Source organism: Neoarius graeffei, chromosome 8 (assembly GCF_027579695.1).
Source record: "Neoarius graeffei isolate fNeoGra1 chromosome 8, fNeoGra1.pri, whole genome shotgun sequence".
Taxonomy (NCBI): Eukaryota; Metazoa; Chordata; class Actinopteri; order Siluriformes; family Ariidae; genus Neoarius; species Neoarius graeffei.
Window position 1 is genome coordinate 39,594,253 of NC_083576.1, and position 15,396 is coordinate 39,609,648.

Consider the following 15,396-nt stretch of genomic DNA (forward strand, 5'->3'; position numbering starts at 1 on the left):
GAATGGTTGTCTGTGTCTATGTGTCAGCCCTGTGATGGCCTGGCAACTTGTCCAGGGTGGACCCCACCTTTCACCCATAGTCAGCTGGGATAGGCTCCAGCTTGCCTGCGACCCTGTAGAACAGGATAAAGCGGCTAGAGATAATGAGATGAGATGAGATTATTGACAATAAAGTTGACTTGAACTTGTGCTAGAAACTTACAGCTTCATAGCTGCATAGCATTTGCTGTGTTCTTTCTTTCTTTTCATGCCTGCTGCCTCCCTTTTGAAACTACTACTTTTACATCTTTTAAGGTAGTGTCAGGAAACTTGGTATATGGATTCAACTGCAAATGTACAGCACTGAACTGTTTTTCATACTAATGACACTCCTCAAGCTCACCTTTCTGTTTTTTCATACATCCCTCCATCCTCCATAGGTGACAATGCATTTGCTAAAGATTTCCCACTTTGAGATATTGATACCAATTCAACTTCAACTCACTGTCCACTTTATTAGGAACAGCTGCACGTATCAGCCTCTTTATTATGTACACCTGTGCTAATGGTTAATATGCTAATTGAAGATGTGCTAACAGTTAATGGTTAATGTGCTAAAGCAGCGGTGGGCAATTATTTTTTCCATGGGGCCACATGAGAAACAGAAAATTTAGTGGAGGGCCGGACCAAAAGGCTGAACTAAATTCTGCATAATATTAATTGTATTTCTTTATATAAAGCAGTAAATAACATTGTTTTTACAAGCTGCTAAGACTGGTAAGAGTATGGAAAAAACGAGGTTGCCTTACAAAAAATGTCATTTATTCAATCAAATTTCCCAAAACAATGGTTAACAAAATGTGAACGTTTGTACCATTTTTTTTCAGTCACATTCACCCCAAAACACAATAAAGACATCACAATATTGTCTTTCTACTCCAAATATCAAGCAAGATACATGCCCACATTTGTAGTCTAATCACCTCATTTGGTGCTTTTCGCCGGAGATCGGCTCCGGCGCCTGTTGGTGACGTCACACTATGTGATTGGCTGGACCTTTTGAAGGATGACGTACAAGTTTGTGGTTGATCTGGACAAATTACGGAAGTACAGTAGTTATCGCGGGATTAGGTTTCATGGGATTTCATGTCATGTTCATGTCACACGCGTTGCGTTTTTGTTGAACACAACTTCAAAATAAAAGCAATGCACATTCAGTGCATGCATGAGGTAAAATTAGAAAATACGTTTATTTTGTAATTTCTCATTAACCTTACGCGGGCCGGTCAGAATGAACCAAAGGGCCAGATGCGGCCCGCGGGCCATAAAATGCCCAGGTCTGTGCTAAAGGATAATATGCTAATGGAAAACATGCTAATGCTAATATATTAATGGATAACATGCTAATGCTAACAGCTAGTGACTAATCTGCTGATGGTCAATGTGGTAATGGATAACCCAACACACACTAGATATAAAAGATTACATCTTTTAGGGTAGAGTCACAAAACTTGGTATATGGATTCAACTGCAAAAGTACAGCACTTACAGTAATCCAATGCCTTTTCATGCAATAGTTAAGACATTTCGCCCAAAGCCTTTTTCATACACACTATCAATTATTTTATATTTCAGGTATTTGTTTGTTCAAAAAAAGGAGGAATTCTCAATGGAATTTGACTGAAGCAAAACACATTTTTGTAAAGCAAATGAGTGCCATTCTACATGCACTTTGACACTAAAGAGTGTACTAAGGGGGGTAACCACATAGGCCCATGCCACTTGCTGACCCTGGGATGAGTTAACTCCCTTGTCATTGCAGGCTGCTTGCTTGCATGTCTATGTTTCCAACTGGATCATATTAAATCTTCAGACACAAAGCAGCTGTCATGCTCTGCCCTGGACTTCCACTCGGGAGATTTATTATCTCCCAGTTCAGCGCCAATGCGGATCCGGGACAGGACTTCCATCTTGCCAGCATTCACTTCCTGGTTTGCTCTGCTGTGCATAAAAGGGCTGTTCTCAGAAGGGGACTTTGCCAGAACATCTCATTGGTTTTTCATGTTGTCTCTGTGCCATTATCGCTTCTTGGATTTTTGCTCTCTGTTTTGCCTGTTTCTTGTCTTGTTTTTTGTCTTTTTTTCATATTTGTTGCACTACGTTTTTGTGTCAAGTTTTTTGTCTGGATAATTTTTCATGCTCGCATTTTTTTGTCCTTGCCTGTCTCGTTTTTTTTGTCCCTAGTTTTTTGGATTATTTTTGGTTTATTTTTTCCTATTAAATCTTTTTTATTATTGGAGTTACTGGCCTGTGTTTCTGCTTTTGGATGCTACTCACCACATCTCACCACCCTTACCAGTACGTTCTGGCCAACATGGATCCAGCAGAACTGAACTATCTGAGAATGGCTATGCAGCAGCAAGGAGCCCTCCTCGGGACCCACCAACAGGAACTCAAACAGATCACCCAGAGCCTGACCACCCTGTCCAACTCACTCAACCTTCTAGCCACACAACTCCAGCACTCCCAAGCCATGCCTACCCCTGCCCAGCCGCCTCCTTCTTCACCTCCCACCACCACTGCTCGCCACAAACCGAGACTTCCTTCGCCTCAGCCCTACAGCGGGGAACCAGGTACCTGCAGATCTTTTCTGTCACAGTGTTCACTGATCTTGGAGCTTCAACCTCTGGCTTTCCCCACAGAATGCTCCTGGGTAGCCTATACCAGGGGTTCCCAAACTTTTCCATGCCAAGGCCCCCCAGACACCATTAGCTTCTGGCCAGGGACCCCCTTTGCAAACCCACAGACAATGCTACAAAGCATGTAAAGAAATATCAACTTTTAGAATGTTTTCTGGGGCAGCACGGTGGTGTAGTGGTTAGCGCTGTCGCCTCACAGCAAGAAGGTCCGGGTTCGAGCCCCATGGCCGGCGAGGGTCTTTCTGTGCGGAGTTTGCATGTTCTCCCCGTGTCCGCGTGGGTTTCCACCGGGTGCTCCGGTTTCCCCCACAGTCCAAAGACATGCAGGTTAGGTTAACTGGTGACTCTAAATTGACCGTAGGTGTGAATGTGAGTGTGAATGGTTGTCTGTGTCTATGTGTCAGCCCTGTGATGACCTGGTGACTTGTCCAGGGTGTACCCCGCCTTTCGCCCGCAGTCAGCTGGGATAGGCTCCAGCTTGCCTGCGACCCTGTAGAACAGGATAAAGCAGCTAGAGATGATGAGATGAGATGAGAATGTTTTCTCTTACTTTTATTCAATAGTCAATAATTGTTACATTTGTTTAGCATAAGAATATTATTAACTAACATGTTTTCAACACAAATATTTTCACACTGAACAATAAACTGTATTGATAGGAATCCCTGTAGTACCTGATTCAACTCGTTATCCATCCTTTTTGCGACCAGTGCCTCGCAATGGAGCATGCAGTGTGTGGCCACTACATGCGGGGCCTTCTGCTTAATGAGAGCGGTCACTCCACTGATCTTCCCGGTCATTGCCTCGGCTCCGTCCGAACACACCCCCACACAATGGGTCCAGTTCAATCCGTTAGACTCGATGTAATCATCCAAAACTTGAAAAATGTCTTTCCCAGTAGTTCTTCTTTCAAGTGCTTTACAAAATAGTATTTCCTCCACAAATCTTTCCTGTGAAATAAATCTGATGTACACAAGCAGTTGGACCTCATTGGATAAATCTGTGCTCTCATCCAGCTGAAGTGCGAAGTATCCGCTGGCTCTCACCTGCTCCAACAGCTGAGCAGATACGTCTTGAGCCATGTCACCAATCCGTTGGCTCACGGTGTTATCACAGAATGGGACAGCATTGATTTTTTTGGCAGCATCCTCACCAAGCAATTCTCGGACAATGTCTTTGGTGGCTGGTAAAATCAAACCTTCTCCAATTGAGTGAGGTTTTTTAGCACGAGCAATGTGGTACGAAGCTAAAAATTATGCGTTCAGGGCCCACTTGGGGACAGTAGCTTGCTGGGTGAATGCAGCAGATTGCCTGACCAAATGCTCTTCTTTGCGTCTGAAGAAATCTACTGTTTCTTCGGCATCTGTCGGATGTTTTTGTACCAAGTGACGCTGACAGTGGCGTGCACAGACATTTTGGGGGGCAAGTGCTCTGGGGGGAAAAAGGGCACTTTTTTGCGCATGTGGAACACCTTATTATAAAAGTCTGAGATTTAACCCTCCTCTTGTGTTCGGGTCGCCACTGACCCGTTTTAGTTTTTAAAGGTGTAAAACAACCACTTAATCTTAATTTATTACATCAAGGCTTTTTAACTTTGCCAGGAATCTCTAGTTGAACAAAATAGAAAAAAAATTTTTGTTTTCCTAAATCTGAAAATGGTCTAGCAAAAAATATAATACTTATGTGCAGTTGTTTCTGTATGGGACAGGCTACTTCACGACAAAATAATTACAGCTTGGGCTTAGAGGGCAAACAATACATTTTCACTCGATTCATGTGTTACCTGGCTGGTGGGGCAGGGGAAGAGCTGACTGACTGCCCGATGTGTTGTCTGCGCTACGACAAGGCCGTGGCTTCCAGGACGCTATGCTGCTGCAACATCACATTGAATGCACTGCATGCTTGTTCACGTGACAGAGCAAGAGAGACAGAGGTCCGGTGTGTGTGCGGAGGGGGCACACATCGGGACATTATTTTCACACATGCTTTTAATGCCGCGGCTTTTCTAAAAGACCATCTCAACATTGGCCTCAGTAAACTGTAAAAAAAAAATTCAAAAGGGCACTTTTTTGGACAGAGGGCAGAGGGGCAGGTGCTTGAGCACCACCTCGTGTCTATCTGTGCACGCCACTGGACGCTGAAGTTTCGAAGGTTTTAAGCACTCGTTTGACAGGGTCTCCAGACAGAGGATGCATTTCGGGCAATCATGGCCATTTTTCTGTATGGCTGTAAAGCCAAACTTAATGTATGCTGCCTCATATTTTCAGATTTTAGTTGGCCAGGACTTCTTAGTTTTTTTCGCAGCAGTGTCCTCCACAGCAGGGCTGTTGGTTTGTTCCTTTGGTCTCTTCTTCAAAAACCTGTCCATTTTGTGCTAGGAATACACTAGCTTGAGGAGCAAAGCAGCTTGATAAATGGCGCAAACCGCAACGTCACAGGCAATCGGAGAGATGAGCATGGCAAACAACGTTTCAATATGATGTATTATTATTAATTATATTTTATAATAATGATTAAAAAACTAATTACAATATATTTAATAATAATTATTTCTAAAAAGTATATTTTTTTCCACAATTTTTTTGTTATCGTCCCTCCAACTTTCTGAGGCCCCCTAGCGCCCCCTGGCGGCCCCCCAGGGGGCTGTGGCCCTCACTTTGAAAACCACTGGCCTATAGACCCTTTTCACTCACGTGACCTTCATAAACGCGACCGCCATTTTGGACATGAAGAAATAATGGTTTATGGCACAGACCCTTTCGGTTCTCGCTCATCTAGCTGCTACAATGACTGCTTAGACTGCAACAATAATACCTAACACACATTTAAGTATCCGTCGTAAAGACGTGAAACTCATTGAGTGACGAGTGTGTTCATTGATAAGCTAACACAATCTAAAAGTAGACATACCATCACACTGCCCTGGCGCTGTGTACAGTTTACCTTCTATGGTTTGTGCACTCACTATTTGCCATTACTTTCTCCAACCCAGTGTTCGAACTATGCCGATATTTTCAGGGGGTCCCTTTTTTCCCTGGGGGGGGGGGTGCGCTTGCGCTTGTCTCAGAGCGCGGATCTCCAAACACATGAGAAGCCTATCTTACACACATATCATGCGGACTCCACACCTCCACACACGCATCACGTCTGAAGTCATAACTCATCAGGGGAAATTGTGTCCACATTGGCATGTTCAAAACACAACCTCGCGTCAACAATGATACCACACGCAAGAAAAAAAAACAGTCAGGCTACTCAACACATCTGATCCACAGCAGCACCAAAGCATCACTGGAAATCATGTCAACAACCAATCTTCCATTTCAACACGCGTCAACAAACAAATGGCACCACAAACATGAACGAATCGGTCAGGCTACCGATTCCAAACCCACAGCAGACGAATAATTAAATGCATCTTACCTTAAAGCAGAATCGACCACAAAAGAAGTCTGTTGGCACACTTCCTTTCTACTAGTTTGTGTCCCCAACCTGGCAGCAGCAGTCGTTGTCATATCGGTTTATTTTACCTTTGATGTAAACACAACACTTCGGATATGCAAATGCTTCCCGTTACACACGATTGCTATGTCAATAAACATCATTTTGCCAATATTTTAGAGACCATCCATCTTCTCTGTAGGTCAGCATCTGTCGGGATCCAATAAAATGATAAATATTGCCTTGTGTGTTGATGGTTACTACATCCAGGTGTACAACAATATAATGGCATGATGGAAGTCTTGCTGAAAGTAAAAACTTTCTTTGATGGCTATATTCCTTTCGATGCTTCGCCATCGTTCCTCGTTGTTGGCTGTGGTAGACTACTGGTAGTTCATGTCCAAAATGGCAGCCGCGTTTGTCGTGACGTCACATGAAAAGGGTCTATACCATCACGCTCCTCACCGGCAAGGCCAGGGAATGGGGAACAGCTGTCTGGGATGCCAATGCACCCTGTTGTTCCAGCTTCAAGGAATTCTCTGAGGAAATGAGGTGAACATTTGACTGCTCTCTGTCTGGCCGGGAGGTGGCAAGAGAGCTCATGGAGCTGTGGCAGGGGTCCCGATCTACCTCGGATTATGCCATTGAGTTCTGGACGTTGGCAGAATCATGCGGTTGGAACGAGAGTGTCCTGGTTGACACGTTCCTACATGACTTATCCAACGCCATCAGGGATGAACTTGTCTCTCGGGAACTGCCATCAGACCTCTGCAGCCTGAAGAACCTTGCCAATCATATTGACGCGTGGGTTCAACAACAGAGGAGAGAGAGGAGCCGCCTCAACTTCAACCCCTCTCCACCTCCCGCCTCGTCCATCGAACCCATGCAGGTAGATCGGGTATGGGTGTCAGTGGAGGAATGACTGCGCCGATGGAGCATGGGGGCTTGCTTCTACTGCAGTCAGCAGGGACACATCTGCCGAGCCTGCCCACTAAAAGGACAAGCCCACCAGTGAATCGAGGGGCCCTGGTGGGCAATGCTCGGAACCAGTTCCCTGCTGACCGACTGTTACTCCCCATTATCATCACTCTCAACAACCAGCATCACCATCTTCAGGTGCCCGTCGACTCGGGGGCAGACAGGAACCTGATCTGCTCCGCCACCGCCAAGGATCTCGGAATCCCGTTACTTGCCCTCAAGGTCCTGCTCACCATCCTGACACTCAATGGCACTGGCTTGACCACCATCACTCACCTCACCACCCCGGTCACCCTAAGGATTTCAGGCAATCACTCTGAAATGATACAACTTCATGTCATGAACAACCCTCACTTCCCGTTATTCTTGGACTACCCTGGTTGATGCAGCACAACCCCCACTTAAACTGGACTGACCATACCATCTTAGGCTGGAGTCCTTCCTGCCTGGCCTCCTGCCTGAACTCTGCTCTGCCTCCCACCAAACCACCACAGCCCTCAGCCAGCGAGTTTCCTAATGACTGTGGTATTGACCTCCTGCCTGGGATGGCACCACCCAAGGGACTACTTTCTTTCCCCCGCCGAGAGACAAGCCATGGAGAAATATATCATGGAGTCTCTTGCAGCTGGGATCATCCACCCTTCCTCCTCCCCAGCAGGGGTGGGATTCTTCTTCATGGAGAAGAAGGACAAGTTGCTCCACCCCTGCATTGACTATCGAGGTCTCAACGCCATCAAAGTTAAGAACCACTACCCACTACCGCTCATGACCACAGCCTTCGAACTACTCCAGGGAGCTAAGGTGCTCACTAAACTGGACTTATGCAATGCCTATCACCTAGTTAGGATCAGGGAAGGGGACGAGTGGAAGACGGCCTTCAACACCACCACAGGCCACAATGAGTACCTCATAGTCCTTTTGGCCTGACTAATGCACCCGTGGTATTCCAGGTGTTAGTTAACATCGTCTTGAGAGACTTTCTTAACACCTTTATCTTTGTTTACCTGGATGACATCTTGATTTTCTCTCACTCCCTGGAGGAACATCAGGGTCATGTCCAGCAAGTTCTTCAATGCCTGCTGGAGAATAAGCTGTTTGTTAAAGCAGAAAAGAGCGAGTTCCACCAAGGCTCTGTCTCATTCCTGGGGTTTATCATCTCTCCAGCTAAGATTCAGATCAACCCCCTCAAGCTGGAGGCAGTCGCTGACTGGCCCACCCCATCTTTGAGAGAGAGCTCCAGCGCTTCCTGGGGTTCGCCAACTTCTACAGGCGTTTCATCCGCGACTTCAGCATGGTGGCTGGACCTCTCTCAGCCCTGACCTCGACCAAGATCAAGTTCAAGTGGGGGGAGGAAGCAGATAAAGCCTTTTCCAGGCTCAAGCACAGGTTTACCACAGCACCCATTCTCACCATACCCAATTCAACCAAGCAGTTTATTGTCGAGGTCGATGCTTCTGAGTCAGGGGTCTGAGCCATCCTATCCCAGAGGGACAATGACAACAAGGTCCACCCATGCTCCTTCTTCTCCTGCTGAATATCCCCAGCTGAACGGAACTACGACATCGGTGACCAAGAACTACTGGCCGTGAAACTAGCCTTGAAGGAGTGGAGGCACTGGCTCGAGGGGTCTGATCTCCCTTTCCTAATCTGGACTGACCATAAAAACCTGGAGTACCTCAAATCTGCCAAACATCTCAATTCCTGTCAAGCCTGTTGGTCTCTCTTCTTCTCCTGGTTCAACTTCACGCTCTCCTACTGCCCAGGCTTCAAGAACGGCAAGCCCGACGCCCTGTCCAGGATGTTCTCTTCCCACCAAGAGGAGTCCAGGCCACCCGAGACCATCCTTCCTCCACACTGCCTGGTGGGAGCCGCCATTCTAGAGGTTGAGATGCTTGTGCAGAAGGCCCTGGAGCAGGACCCCGGTGAAGGTAACCCCAACAACACTCTTCCTAACCATCTGTTTGTTCCCCGTCCTGTGTGAACCCAGGTGTTGCAGTGGGGTCGTGGCTCCAAGCTGACCTGTCATCTGGGAGCCACCCGAACCCTGGCACTCATCCAGCAGCGCTTTTGGTGGCTATCTATCAAGGAGGATGTCCAGGAGTTCATGGCAGCCTGCGACACATGCTCCTGGAACAAGACATCCAATTGACCCCCTGCCAGCTTGCTAAGGCCCCTCCCTACTTCGCATCAACCTTGGTCTCACATCGCCCTGGACTTCATCACAGGACTCCCCAAATCAGGTGGCAACACATGCAACCTCACTGTTACTGACTGTTTTTCTAAGACCGTCCATTTCATTCCTCTGCTCAAGCTTCCCTCAGCCAAAGGGACCGCAGAACTACTTGTCCACCATGTTTTCCACCTACATGGTCTGCCTACCAACATTGTTTCTGACCGGGGTCCTCAGTTCACTGCACAGTTCCGGAGAGCCTTCTGAAAACTCATCAGGGCCACCTGTAGTCTCTCCTCAGGCTTCCACCCACAGACCAATGGCCAGGCAGAACAGGCGAACCAGGCTTTGGAAGTTGTAATCAGGTGCATGGCATCCAGGGATGCCAGTTCTTGGAGCAAGTACCTACCCTGGATCGAATATGCACATAACACTCTCCCTTCCTCTGCCACAGGTCTCTCTCCATTCCAGTGCTCACTAGGTTACCAACCACCACTGTTCCCCAGCCAAGAGGAGGAGGTCGCCGTACCCTCAGCCCAGCTTTTTATACACCACTGCAGGAGGACATGGGCACTGGCCTGGAGAAGACTCATTCACTCTGCACTCGCATCCAAGAGGCAGGCTGACAAACATCGCTCCAAGGCACCTACCTACTGAGTAGGTTAACGAGTTATGCTCTCCATGTGCCACCTGCCACTTAGGACCATCTCTCGCAAGCTAGCACCCAGGTTCCTTGAACCCTTCCTCATCAAGAAGGTAATCAACCCATGTTCTGTTAGACTTGCATTGCCACTCACCATGCGACATGTTCACCCTACCTTTCATATATCTCAGCTTAAACCTCTGGTCTCCAGTCCTTTTTTTTCCTAAGTTTTAGTCCAGCAGATTTTAGTCTGAATACCAAATGATATTACCATGTCTAGTTTTGAGTCATTTTAAAAGTCATTTTGTTCCAAAGTTACTTGGAATCTCGTACTCAAAAATTTAACTCTATTATGTAAGAATAATTGTATTGTTAATATTTAAATTCTTATAGACTTCTTATAAACATAGCATAAACATCGTCATTGCTGACATAATGTTTCATGAGTGTTATTGTAGTACCTATATATGAGGACCAGTAAGTTGTAACCAACTGGAAAATCATTGCACCCCCCCCCCCCCCCATACTTTATTCTAGACATGGTACTGAACTGTGTGTGCTACTGTTTTCTTGGGTATAACTTTAAGCATGTTCTTCTTGAATCTTCTGACATTTTCTTGTAAATTATATTCAATTTGTAGTGTAATTAGCAACTAATGTCTAGTCTAATTTGGCCTTTGAAGATCACAAAAATGTGCCTGGAAATAGCTGAGAAGCCACCTCCAGGCATCTAAAGCCCTTCAGCTTCCGGGGTGTGCCTTAGGCCACATTGTTCCAGGCCTTTGGCCCTGTCATTTGGACAGGCTGAAATTTGGATGGATAGACAACATTTCAGACTTTTCCTGTCCTGTGACAGTTTGCTTAAAATTCCCCAGTGAGCAAAGATTGCAGTTGCTAAAATCATAATTTATTGATATAAGCTGTTTTGTGGTCAGTGTACTACACTGTAGTATGTCATGTGGTAATGCATTATATGACAATGCAACTTTCATAAATATTACCATATATCAGTTGTAATTATGTTCTACACATGTACCTGCAACTCTGGCAATATTATTTTCAGTGACTAATAAAATGGCTTTGAAAATTCCTAGTTTTAAAACATTTTTGATATGATAATTTTATTTCAGAGGTTTCATTGATGACATGTCTGTGACAGCTCAAAATGCATCTCTGGGCATTTAAAAACTGCAGAGCTCCCGGGGGCCTCTGGCAGCCCCCCAGACCCCCAGCCTTACTGGGTTGACACCCCCCCTTCCCATTTTCCTGGATCTGCCTCTGATTGGGGTTCACATTTGGTTATTGCTGCTTTCCAGCTTGAAAAACAAATTTAAGACTTTAATTAGTCTGTCAGCCTACTTCATGGTTTTACTGCTTAACTAACACATATACAACATGAAAACATCCATCCATTGTCTGTAACCGCTTATCCTGTGCAGGGTTCCGGGCAAGCTTGAGCCTATCCTAGCTGACTATGGGTGAGAGGCGGGGTACACCCTGAACAAGTTGACAAGTCATCGCAGGGCTGACATAAAGAAACAACTAACCATTCACACTTACGCTCAACTTAGAGCCACCAATTAACCTAACCTGCATGTCTTTGGACTATGGGGGTGTGGCAATGGGGGCATGGCCAAGCAGCAGTTTATGAATGGAGGGCGGGGTCGGGGAAGGTAAGTGGCTAAGTCATTACACCTGGTGTCCATTAATGTGGGTGGGTGTGTTTGTTGTCACAGGGATCGAGCATAAAAGGAGGGGAAGAGCAGAGAAGAGGATATCTCTGACCCCAATGCATGTGTGTGACTGAATGAATGAATGAATGAATGAATGAATGAATGCAGCAAGCTGAAAAGCCAAAATAAGGAAAATATTTGTATGTGAACATCAACTCTTGCCTGCCATGCTTCTGTACCCAACCCACATCAGGAACCGTTACAGTGGTGCCAAAACCCAGGAGATAAAGAAGAGTGCTTCCACAATACTGCATGCTGAGATATTGTGGAGAGGCACTCTTTCCGGATATCATGTTGTATAGTCCACCAGAACTAAAATAAAGCGATATCCCTGTGCTGACTGATCTAATAGCCCAACGAGATCCATCCCAATTCTTTCATACGGGGTCTCAATTAGAGGGAGAGGGTGCAAAGGCGCTTTTGGAGTGGCCGCAGGATTTACTAACTGGCATTCACAGAATGTCGCACATCACCAACGGATGTCCCCGCAAATTCCTGCCCAATAGAAATGGGCTATTATTCAGGCTAGTGTTTTATCTTGCTCCAAGTGTCCAGCTATGGGATTAAAGTGAGCCACATGGAATAGGAGTTCCCTGCAGCTCTTTGGGATCAACAACTGAGTTATCTGTTCTCCAGTTTGAGTGTCCTGTGTCACTTGGTACAACCTATCCTTAATGATAGCGAAATAAGGGAAGGTCGGCGTCACATTTGGCTGGAGAGTTTGACCATCGATTACTCTCACTTGGTCAAACACATGCCGCAGAGTCTCATCTCACGACTGCTCTAATGGGAAATCCCCAAGGGAATCCCCAAGAGAGGGAGGAGGGGCAGGGTGCTCTTCACTCCTCGCATCGCTCTGACACAGTGCTGACGTAGATGGCTCTGTGACAGCTTCCCAAGTCAATGCCACACTGGGAGCTTCCCATGATGTATTTATGCAGGACCCACCTCTCATTATGTGCTCCATCAAATTTTTAAACCCTGGCCAATCAGCTCCCAAAATTAACGAGTGGGTGAGATGAGGGTCAACCCCCGCCTCAATTCTATGCGTTTGGCCCCAGAATAGAATATGGATGGACATTAGAGGGTAATTGTGAACATCCCCATGCACACATAACACCTTCACTGCTTGTGCTCTCCCCAATGCCTCACCTTGCACTAGGCATTGGTGAATTGAGGTCTGGTTACAACTGGAATCCACCAACGCGTGATATGTATCCCCTTGAACACTTACTGGTATACAATACATTCCAGCCCAATCAGGGGCAGTCCCTGGCATGTTGGGGATCCAGATCACCGCTCCCACCTCCCTGGCGGAGCTCTGACTCTGGAGATGCTCCGAGTCCCTGCCGCGCCCAGGCTTTCCCTCTGAGAGGGAGGTCCTAACAATTGGGCAACCCAGGATTTCCATACTTATCCCATCTTCTGCCCAGGCTTCGTGTCCTGAAGCGGAAACTCCAGCCTCACTTTCCAGAGTGAGGACACAATATGAGAGCTGGCAGACTACGGGTGATAAGCCCATCTTGATTGGCATAGGGTACAGGTGCCACGGGTCAGCTTCGACCATGGGAGGGGTCATCGCACCCCACTGGCTGACTACCACCCGCCTTAAGCTGGGCAGCCCCCGGCTAGTAAGGTGTCGGCCTGCCAATGCCCACTGCTCCAGAGGGTGCCAGAGCATAGTGCACTGCCATGCATAACAAGTGGGCGGATACCCTGCACCCGACACAGAAATTTGAAAGCAAAGAGGACTCCAGCCCTCCGATTAGCTAGCTGGAATGTGCGCACCATGTGCACAGGCCTTTCTGATAACCTCCAGCAAGTGGATGACAGTAGGAAAACTGCCATCATTGACAGAGAGCTCATTCATTCATTCATTCATTCATTCATTATCTCTAGCCGCTTTATCCTTCTACAGGGTCGCAGGCAAGCTGGAGCCTATCCCAGCTGACTACGGGCGAAAGGCGGGGTACACCCTGAACAAGTCGCCAGGTCATCACAGGGCTGACACATAGACACAGACAACCATTCACACTCACATTCACACCTATGGTCAATTTAGAGTCACCAGTTAACCTAACCTGCATGTCTTTGGACTGTGGGGGAAACCGGAGCACCCGGAGGAAACCCACGCGGACACGGGGAGAACATGCAAACTCCGCACAGAAAGGCCCTCGCCCGCCCCGGGGCTCGAACCCAGGACCTTCTTGCTGTGAGGTGACAGCGCTAACCACTACACCACCGTGCCGCCACAGAGAGCTCAATAGACTGAATATTAGTATTGCTGCACTTCAGGAGACCAGACTTGCTTCTTCTGGCTCCCTAAGGGAGGATAACTACACTTTCTTTTGGAAGGGCAAAGAACCTGAGGAATCCCGCCAGTACGGAGTCAGGTTTGCCATCCATAACACCCTCCTGGATGCCATAGAACCGCCCACTGGGGGTACCAAACGTCTTCTGTCCATGCACCTCAGCACTGAAACCAGCCCTGTCAATGTCCTCAGTATCTATGCTCCCACCCTCAACTCCTCAGAGGACACTAAAAACCAGTTCTATGGTCAGCTTGATGAACTGATTCAGGTTGCTCAAAAGATGAGGACCTCTTCATCCTCGGCAACTTTAATGCAAGAGTTGGTGTGGATCATGAGTCATGGCCTACACACTTAGGCTTTCACTGCACCAGAAAGATGAACGAAAATGGACAGAGACTGTTGGAATTGTGCACCTACCATAACCTTTGCATCACAAACTCCTTCTTTCAGTGTAAACCACAACACAAAGTGTCTTGGAAGCATCCAAGGTCCCATTGCTGGCACCAACTCAACATAATCATCATTTGGCACTCTGCCCTTAACAGTGTCTGCATCACTAGGAGCTACCACAGTGCAGACTGTGACACTGACCATGCCCTTGTCTGCAACAAAGTGCGACTACAGCTTCGCAGGACACACCGCTCCAAACCAAAAGGACGCCCCTGTATCAACACTGCACAGACTTCAGTTCCCCTCATGGTGGAAGAATACGTATCCAAACTGGGCCAGGCTCTTCATGACCTGCCAGACCAAATGCTACAGCAAAGTGGACAGCCATGAAGGATGCTATCTACAACACAGACATGACCACATTCAGCAAAAAGAAACAGCCTAGTCACGACTGGTTCAACACACATCTCCCCAGGACGGAACCAGTAATTGAAGCCAAATGAAAAGCCTTTTTGGTATACAAGAGCTGCCCGAATGCACAGACACTCGCTGCTCTCAGAAATGCTCAGAGGATGACACAACGTACTGCTAGACAGTGAGCTAATGATTATTGGCAACAACTCTGCACAGGAGTCTAATGTAGTGCCGAATCTGGAGACCTCCAAGACATGTATGATGGCATCAAAAAGGCTCTTGGTCCCACTATGAAAGGGGTTGCTCCCCTGAAATCCCAGACAGAAGCAAAGATCACTGACAGAAAACAACAGATTACCTGATGGGTAGAGCATTCTATTCCCAAGAAAGATCCATCTCTGACATTGCCCCCAACAACATAAAGGACCTGCTCATCATGGAAGAGCTCAAAGAAGCTCCCTCCATGGAAGAACTCAGCAAAGCCATTGACTATCTCCCTTCTGGCAAAGAACCTGGCAACGACAACATCCCACCAGAAGTCATCAAGTGCGGGAAACTGGCTCTGTTACAACCATTGTACGAACTTCTCTGCCTCTGCTGGAAGGAAGGAACTGTCCCTTAAGACATGCGTGACGCC